We start from the raw sequence: 8,738 nt of genomic DNA, 5'->3' as shown, positions 1-8,738 counted from the left end.
CTCAGATACTACTTTGGTCTTAATTAATTGACTCATGCACAGACCTAACCACATGCATGTGCAGGCTCCCTCCGCGTCGATTAAATCCGACCAGAGGGAGTACATGGCAACATTTATATGGAGAAATATTATGTGTCACCGACAAAGAAATTGCGACAAATGTGTGGAAGCGGATCTAAGTAGAGAGGGATAGAATCGAGGGCAAGGAAAAATAAAACATGCCGTCCTTGTCACGAAAACATCATTAATTCCAACTACAAGGACCCAGATTTATCACGCCTTATCTTGTTAACTTAAGGAAGGAAATCACCTAATGGACGTGCGAAAGGGTTTAACGAAGTTTTGACATAATTAGGCCTCCTCTGATTCATGGGAAATTTTTAAAAGTGTAGGATTGATATACTATGTAATTTTTTCTGCATAAGCCGTTTGATAATCCCACAGCGAACTTTCTAGTGTAAATAAAAAAAAGGCTAGATCTCGTGGAATGTTTCTTCACCGTAATCGATTTAGTTCAACTAGATGTGGCATTCATATTGTACATATATAATGTCTGTCCTACACTTTTTCCTATCCTATATATAAATAAAAAGGAGCCCTTAGGCTCGTTTGGCCCGGGGAGATTAAAACAATCCCGGGGATTTGCTTCGGTTTCTACCTATTCCCCGCCAGGAATATTTACCTGGGGAAGTTTGGCCCAAACCCTAGAATTTAGATATATACATCTCGAGTGTACTCAGTGTTTGTCTAGATTACCTAGGGATACTTATGTGCCCACGATACAGGTCCCATTCTTTTTTTTATATGACAACTCCCGTTCAGGATACATATGATGAACGATTAATCGCGACATGCACACTTGTATACAGATTGGTTTTTTTTTTTTTAAAAAAAATTACACTGTTGGCAACTGCTCTCGTGCAGCCCTTCCACAAGGGCAATGTAAATATTTTACTAGAAAATAAAATGTTTTAGTACAGCCCTTCTCTAAGCTCAATGAATATTTATCGTTAAATATATATCATGTCCTACCAAATACTTACCGAGGGGCACAAGTTGCTTGGAACTGTGAATAAATATTCAAGAATGTTATATACCAGTAGATGAATACTGTATGTCAAGAAAAGAATAGAAAGAAGGAAATGAACTAAATAAACTAGGCGCCAATTGAACTGAAGGTGGCTCTGACTTCAATTTTGCTGAAGCCGGCTCTGTGGCTCCGGTTAGTCGCTGGAAACTCAAAGAGTAGGACAAGGAAATTTCTAGTTGATGCCAGCGCTGTCTGCTGGGTGCTCATCCGAATTTAGCATAGGCAAATGATGCCAATCAAGCATATGCAACTATAGATTTCACAAACAGATAAAAATCCCAAGTGATGAATCCAAAGCTGGTGAATCTATCATTGAACAAAAATGGCATCCTGTCCTCCCAGCGAAATCCAAAGCTTACAGCAGTGATCCACCGGCTGAGTACCATGTGGAATGTAAGCATTAGATCAACAAGGGGAATGTAATAAAATGGTGTGACTAATCACCAAGAGGGCAAAGCATTGCATAATCATAATATATCAGCACTCACCTGTAATAACATCTCAAAACCTATCAGCATTTGGAGCTTATCCAGCTGCCTCTAAGGAAAAATTCACATAACATAGATCAATCACTTTTGGCAAAAGCAAACATCCAACAAACATGGGTGTATGACAATGGAACAGAAGTCCAGGGAAAAAGCAGACAAAACCTACCTTAAGCTCCTGTATGGGTACAAGTCCGGAGAACATGAATAGAAAAGGTTTCTCACAGATGACAATCTTAGGTAATTATATGTGTTTTCAGTATGGCCTGGAACGTGAACCACCACCCTGGTTCCTGTTAGGCCCATGACCTCCTCCGTCTCTGCGCCGGTCCCCTCCATAGCCACCACCACCACCGCGTCCACCTCTGCGCACCAAGTAACGCAGCAAATACATTATACAATATAAACATCATAAACAGGAATCATGATGGCACTTACATATACTCAAATTGAACACACATATGTGTGAATTTAAAGAAAATACACAAATTGCTAAACTATTTTAGTAATGATTTCTCCTTGCATGTAGCCAAATGCATATGTAGCATCAGAACAATGTCCAGTAGGATCACAATTTGCTTCAGGTTAACTTGTTTGGATTACATTGGGCACTCTCCAAAAAAGAACAGTTCAACAAAAAGCCAGGCCAAAATAATATAATCCGATACTTCATTGCTATCCTCCTATCAAAAAATAGTTTAAGAGGCTCGCAACCACACATGGATGCAGGAGCATATTGAGCCAACAAATTATAATACTCCCTCCATCCTATAAAGGATGTCTTAGATTTGTCTAAATTTGGATGTATCTAGAACACTAGACACTATAGTGTCTAGATACATCCAAATGTTTTATAGAACGGAAGGAGTACAAGGTTTCTTGCCCAATGTGGGCATCACATTCCAGAATTTGCATTTATCAGATAAACAAGTACTTACCCGTGACCAGATGTGGGAGCCCTGGGTGCCGATTTCTCCGCCATCACAACACTAATTTTATGGCCTCTCATGTCATAATCTGACACATGGAAAGAATTATGCATTATAAACTGCAAAACACTATACATTAAGTGGAAGCATATCATGTATCAATGCAAAATCGGCACTAAACATACTGTTGTAGAATCCACCAGCTGCATGAGCAGCAGATGGATCTTCATAAGCGAGACAAGCATCTCCTTTGTTTTTTCCAGAATCATCAGCATAGATTTTAATGTTCCAGGGCCACTGGTCTTTGTAACCACGCTTCTGCTTGATCCTTCCAACCTTTAAAAAAGTATAGTTGCAATATTTCAAGAACACATAAGCCACGAAAGCCAAATGATTGGGAAAAATAACAGAATAAAATGGTCTTCAGTACACATAATTAAAACAGTAACTTCAAGAGCACGATTGATCTAGAAGAGTGCAGCATTATATGAACCAACTGTACTCTATTCTCTAATATTTCTATTAACAGAGGGTGCCATGTCAAAGAGTTACTTGCCAAATAATATCTCACACTGCAGACATTCAACTCGAATGGCAATACTGCTACAGCTATGAACTAAAAAAAAATACTAAAACATAGTATATTACAACAACAAACTCTTTTATCCCAAGCAGGTTGGGGTAGCTAGTAAAACATATATTCCCTCCGTTCCAAATTAAGTGTCCCAGCTTTTCTAGATAAGGCCCGTATCTAGAAAAGCTGCAACACTTAATTTGAACGAAGGTAGTATTAGGCAATAAAAATAGAAAAATACATCAACCTATTTGGGAGCAGAACTTCACGAGCAGATCAAACTGAAGAGAGATTATGACTATGTCCAACCAAATATCCGAATTTATTCAGGAAATTTGATGAACATCCTACTTATCATACATCAATAGGCAGCAAACAAGTCCATGTTGTATAACCCTCATTATGATCTCACCACATATGCTTAACATGCAGTTTATAAATATAAGCATGCTGTGTTAAAATAAATATAGGAGATGGTGCCCAACTAATGCAATGATTCTAGAAAAGTAGTGTTGTCCTAAAAATGGATTATTCTTAATATGCTCCAAATTCAACACTTCCTGTTATCAAAACAAAAAGAGAATTGTACATAACGTAACTTCACGTCATTTATCTCACAACAAACATCAACAGTAGATGTAGAAACAGAGCTGATTTTAAGAGGAACACGTACCAAAAGATAAAGAACTGCTCCCTCCGATCCATATCAAGTGTTGGGAGTTTTAGTTCAAATTAGCTTAAATATGAACTCAACCACCAACACTTACTATGGATCAGAGGGAGTAATAGATACAGTTCAATTTAAGGAGCGCAACACATAAAAAACAACATCAGCAAATGACACATCCACAAAATATATGCAGTTTTTGACTATTATATGATATAAGGAATCAAGGTAAAGTATACCTGGCCAATTCCTCCAAAAAGCTCTTGCAGTTCCTCAACAGTCACATCAGGAGGAAGGTTTGAGATGTAAATCCTTGGATTGTCACAGGAATCATCACAGTTTGCATCACACTGCTTAACCTTTGTAGCTGGTTCAGGGGTAGCATTTCCTGTATAACCACCGCCGCCACCACCCCCATGATAGGATGGGGGTGCGCCACCTGCGCCTCCACTCCCAGGCGCAGAACGACCACCATAACCACCATCATATGTAGGTGGCAGGCCTCCTTGCCCCCCTGGGGCACCACCACTATATGGGTTTTGAGGTGGGGCACCATAGCTTGGTGGGTAAGAGCCTCGACCACCACCATAGCTGTTAGGGGTGGCACTGCATTATCTGAACTGTATACATTGCTTCCTCCATAAGAACTTGGGGGCGCTGCGTAGTCACCTGCAGGCCCGCCATAGGATGGAGGACCTTTAGGGGGAGCTTGTCCATAGCCACCATCATTATAGGTATTTTTTTCCACCCTTTGGTTGTTCTCTTGGTCTCTTCCTCCATAACCACCACTACCACCACGGTGGTCATCAAAACCACGACCACTACCACCATCACGATTATATCCTCCTCGTCCTCCGTCACCTCTGCTGTAGCCACCACCACCACCTGAACCATGATCACCACCACCACGGTTGTAGCCTCCACCAGACCTATCATACCCACCGCCACCACCTCCACCTCCACCTCCACTTGGGTTAGCTGAACCACATTTATTGCACTCAGTTCTCCTCGCAAAGTTCACATTACCGCAGCTGTAACAAGAGTTCATTATTCTTAGTCTCACTGATTCCACAAAAGATAATCTCCGCAGCATTAAAAGAGCTGACAGTGTTTAAGAAGCTGTAGTAGAAAATATTTCCAATAAAAGCAAAACATTGAATTAAGACATAAACCCATAATTAAACATATGCTTTGGTATAACAGCAAATGATACAATACAAGAGGGTACATAGCTATGCACAAAGAAGAAATATACTATAACAATGTATAATCCAGCCATTTTGTACTTACGAGTGTAAATTCCCACCTGGACATCGTTGCGTTACAACAACAATAACATCAAAGCCCCAAGCAAGTTGGGGTAGGCTAGATATGAAACCCAACGGAAACATAAGGAAACCAAAACAAGGAGAGAGAAAGAAAAAATAAGTAAACTGAGATAACTAAGATTCCAGCACATAGAGCGCTGATTTCCATGTGGTCCTATCAAGAGCTAAATCTATAGGGACATTCTAATCCCTCAAGTCTCTTTTTTACAGCCTCCGCCCATGTGAACATTGTTGCACAAGTGAAAATTTTAAATCGGTAGGCATTTAGCAGAAATTAAAACCAAGTCATGGGAATGAAGTGATGTTTGCGATTCCAACTACAGCGCTACATCGAAAGCACAATATCATGAATGTCAAGACAAATTCTACCGACGCGGTATATTAAAAATTATGGAACTGACGAAAATCCTACTAAGTTGGTACACATCGAACTAGAAAATACTACTACTTCACAGCAAGTCACAAGCAAACCCTAAGTCCAACAAGCCAACAAGTGAACCAGCTAAACAAGGTATACAGACACCCTAAACTAGGGTTGGCTTATCGCGAGTCTACACATCTACATCTAAATTCCCACCGCAGATCAGAAGATCACTGCCGGATCAGTCGAATCCAACGCGAAATCACCAAGAGAGAGTTAATAAATCGATACGCACCTCGCGTCAGGGCAGACCCAGTCGCCTTCGCGTCCTCCCCCGCGCCCGCCACCTCTCCCGCCGCCGCCACCGCCACCGCCGTAGCCTCCTCCTCCACCACCTCCTCTCCCACCACCACCGCCATACCCTCCGCCACCGCCACCACCTCCATATCCCCCGCCACCGCCGCCGCTACCGCCGTATCCTCCACCGCCGCCGCGCCCACGGCCGCCGCCATCTGCGCGAAAACGAAGCAGTCAGAAAACCGGACCACGAGAAAAGGACGCAGACGAATTCCAAGGATCCAGCGGAGACCTCGGCCGCCGTAGCCACCACCGCCGCCGCCGCCGCGGTAGTCGTCGGATCCGTACCCCGACATGGGGTTCACGCCTGGCTAGGGTTTGGGAGTGTTCGAGAGGCCGCGGGGGCGGAGCCGGAACAGAGTATTCGCGATGCGGGCGAGAGGTGCTGCGGATTAGGGCAAAAAACGTCGCGATTGGGGGAGGACCGAATTCTCCCGAACATGGGCCGAATTTTATCAAGGGGCTTTGTTTGATTCGTTCACGCTCGCTAGATCTGGGCCCAGTTGCTTCGAGCCTTTTGTTTATTCGGCCTTTCATTCCTATTGGGCCTTTCGGCTGCAGATGTAGCTCGCTGATGTAGCGCTTGGCCCAGCCCACAGATGCTTGACATTGCGAGGTTTCTTGGTTCTGAAAAAAAGACTCAGTAAGTCCCAACAAAGGCTAAATTTCTTAATGCCCTAAATAAAATGAATTTATTTTGGTGGGAATAAAATAAATTTCTTAGTATTCAGTAAAATCATTTATTTCAAAGCACTGCGCTTTTGAAGAGATGTTTTTTTGACAAAAAATATATTTAAATCATATTTAAAAATATCACGCATTTTGAAGTTTCAGTGGAGCTGAAAGGCATTATCCACTTATTAGGACTTGACATGTAATCCACGCCTATCAAAATGTGTAGTTTCTGAAAATATAGCACAACAGAAATGCGGTTTCGTGGGACAGTTTTTGAGATGTCTAGTTGCATGGTGTTCTATAAATGGGGGGGGGGGATTTAAGGTACTTATTGTATTCCTTCTATAATTACATAGGAGGTACTCCCTCCGTCCTAGAGTGTAAGTCATATTCCAAAAAAATATTTGTCCCACCCACCTCTAAGGCATAATTTTATTTAACGAGGGAGAGAAAAGGGTTGCATGCACCAATGAGGGAGAGAAAGAGAATGCATGCACCAATGAGAGGGAGAAAGGGGCTGCATGCATCAATGAGAGAGAGAAAATGAGACCCAATCAGCTAGTACCTTGGGCCAAGATATTCAAAAATTGTGACTTACAAACTAGGACGGAGGGAGTATTATATTCCTAGTTCTTTGGATTTCCGAAAATTCCGTCCATTCAAATTTCCTCATGGGTCCACTATCTCTCACCTACGAACTACCATATCAAGAATGATTGCCTGGCCCATTCACAAAATATGTATGTAATATCAGTTGTTACTTTATATTTATGGTGATCTATTTTTTAAAATAATTTTTTGTTAGTAAATGATACAATTCGATATGAGCACATAGAAATAGGGCGTGGATGTTGGGCTTTGAGAGTGATACCTCCACCTATTTGATACCATGATACCACTCTTTAAATTTAAATTGTAGTTGTAAAAAATCTAAAATAAATTTGTGGGTGTTCAAAAGATGTGTATTTATATTGCCTACAACTTGTAGAACCAAATTCGAAATACCCTTAGAGAAACAAAACAAATCCAACATGAATAGTGTCACATAAAGATAAACACAATGACACTATTTACATAGCAAATTGTCTTTTTTGTTTTTCTCTGTGTACTTCAAATTTGGTTATAATTTTTTTAATAAATACAAACACACATCTTGTGGACACCTGCAAATTTGTTTCAATTATTTTTGACATCTACAAGATTGAATTTTGTGAAGTTATATCATGGTATCATGTAAAATGTGGTATCTCTAGATATTTTCCCGTCGTGCTTTGTATCTGAAGTGAAATAGCCTACTTTCTCTAGCTCATTCTCTCTTGGTGGGCGCATCTCCTCCTCTTGCCACCGGCATCACCGTCACTCCCTTATTTTTCTTGCCCTCCACCTCCCCTCGGCTCCCACCCCATCCCCGCTACATCATCGTCACTTGCCACCTTTTTTTCCTTTTCTTCATGGTTCACTTGTTGCTCCCTTCACCACTCATCCTCTTTCATCGAGCGGCACCGAATGTTTTGGTCGCTAAGACTTAGTTAGTGGGGTAATTTCTCTCTCCCATTTGATATTGAAATCTTCATATTGTCAACTCAAACTTATTGGCTTACCGAGGATGCCGGCAAAGCCGTACATCCTCGGTAAGCCAATAAGTTTTTGGGTGACAAAATAATCTGAAATAAATTTTTGGGTGTTCACAATATGTGTATTTACATTGCCTAACTTGTAGAACCAAATTCGAAATACCCTGAAACAAAACAAAAAGCCCAACATGAATATAGTGTCACGTAAAGACAAACACAAAATGATACTATTTACATAGCAATTTGTTTTTTTGTTTCTCTTTGTGAACTTCAAATTTGGTTCTCAAATTTTTAGAAATACAAACACACATCTTGTGAACAACCAAAAATCTGTTTCAATGTTTTTGACATTTACAAAATTGAATTTTGTGAAGTTGTACATGATATCATGTAAAGTGTGACATTACTAGATATTTTCTTGCCACCTTCTTGTTTCTTTTCTCCATGGTTCATTTGTTCCTCCCTTCACCACTCATCCTCTGTTATCGAGCGACACCGAATGTTTTGGTCTCTAAGACTTAGTTAGCCGGGTAATTTCTCTCTCCCATTTGATATTGAAATCTTCATATTGTCAACTCAAACTGATTGGCTTACCCTGGATGCCGGCAAAGCCGTACCGTACATGTCTAGCATAACCAAAGAAAATATCATGATCATCACGCACGCAATCTTCTTTGCTCTTGAACCCTACACACCAA

The 8,738-nt window shown here is 41.0% G+C and overlaps 1 pseudogene; it reads right to left on the bottom strand.

The window, feature by feature from the left end:
- Positions 1-1,056: 1,056 nt before the first annotated feature.
- Positions 1,057-6,155, bottom strand: LOC124666161 (annotated as a pseudogene).
- Between the last annotated feature and the right edge of the window lie 2,583 nt (positions 6,156-8,738).

This window comes from Lolium rigidum, chromosome 6 (assembly GCF_022539505.1).
Source record: "Lolium rigidum isolate FL_2022 chromosome 6, APGP_CSIRO_Lrig_0.1, whole genome shotgun sequence".
In the NCBI taxonomy this organism is placed as follows: domain Eukaryota; kingdom Viridiplantae; phylum Streptophyta; class Magnoliopsida; order Poales; family Poaceae; genus Lolium; species Lolium rigidum.
Note: the sequence above shows the minus strand (reverse complement) of the source record. Positions and strands in the feature narration are given on the sequence as shown.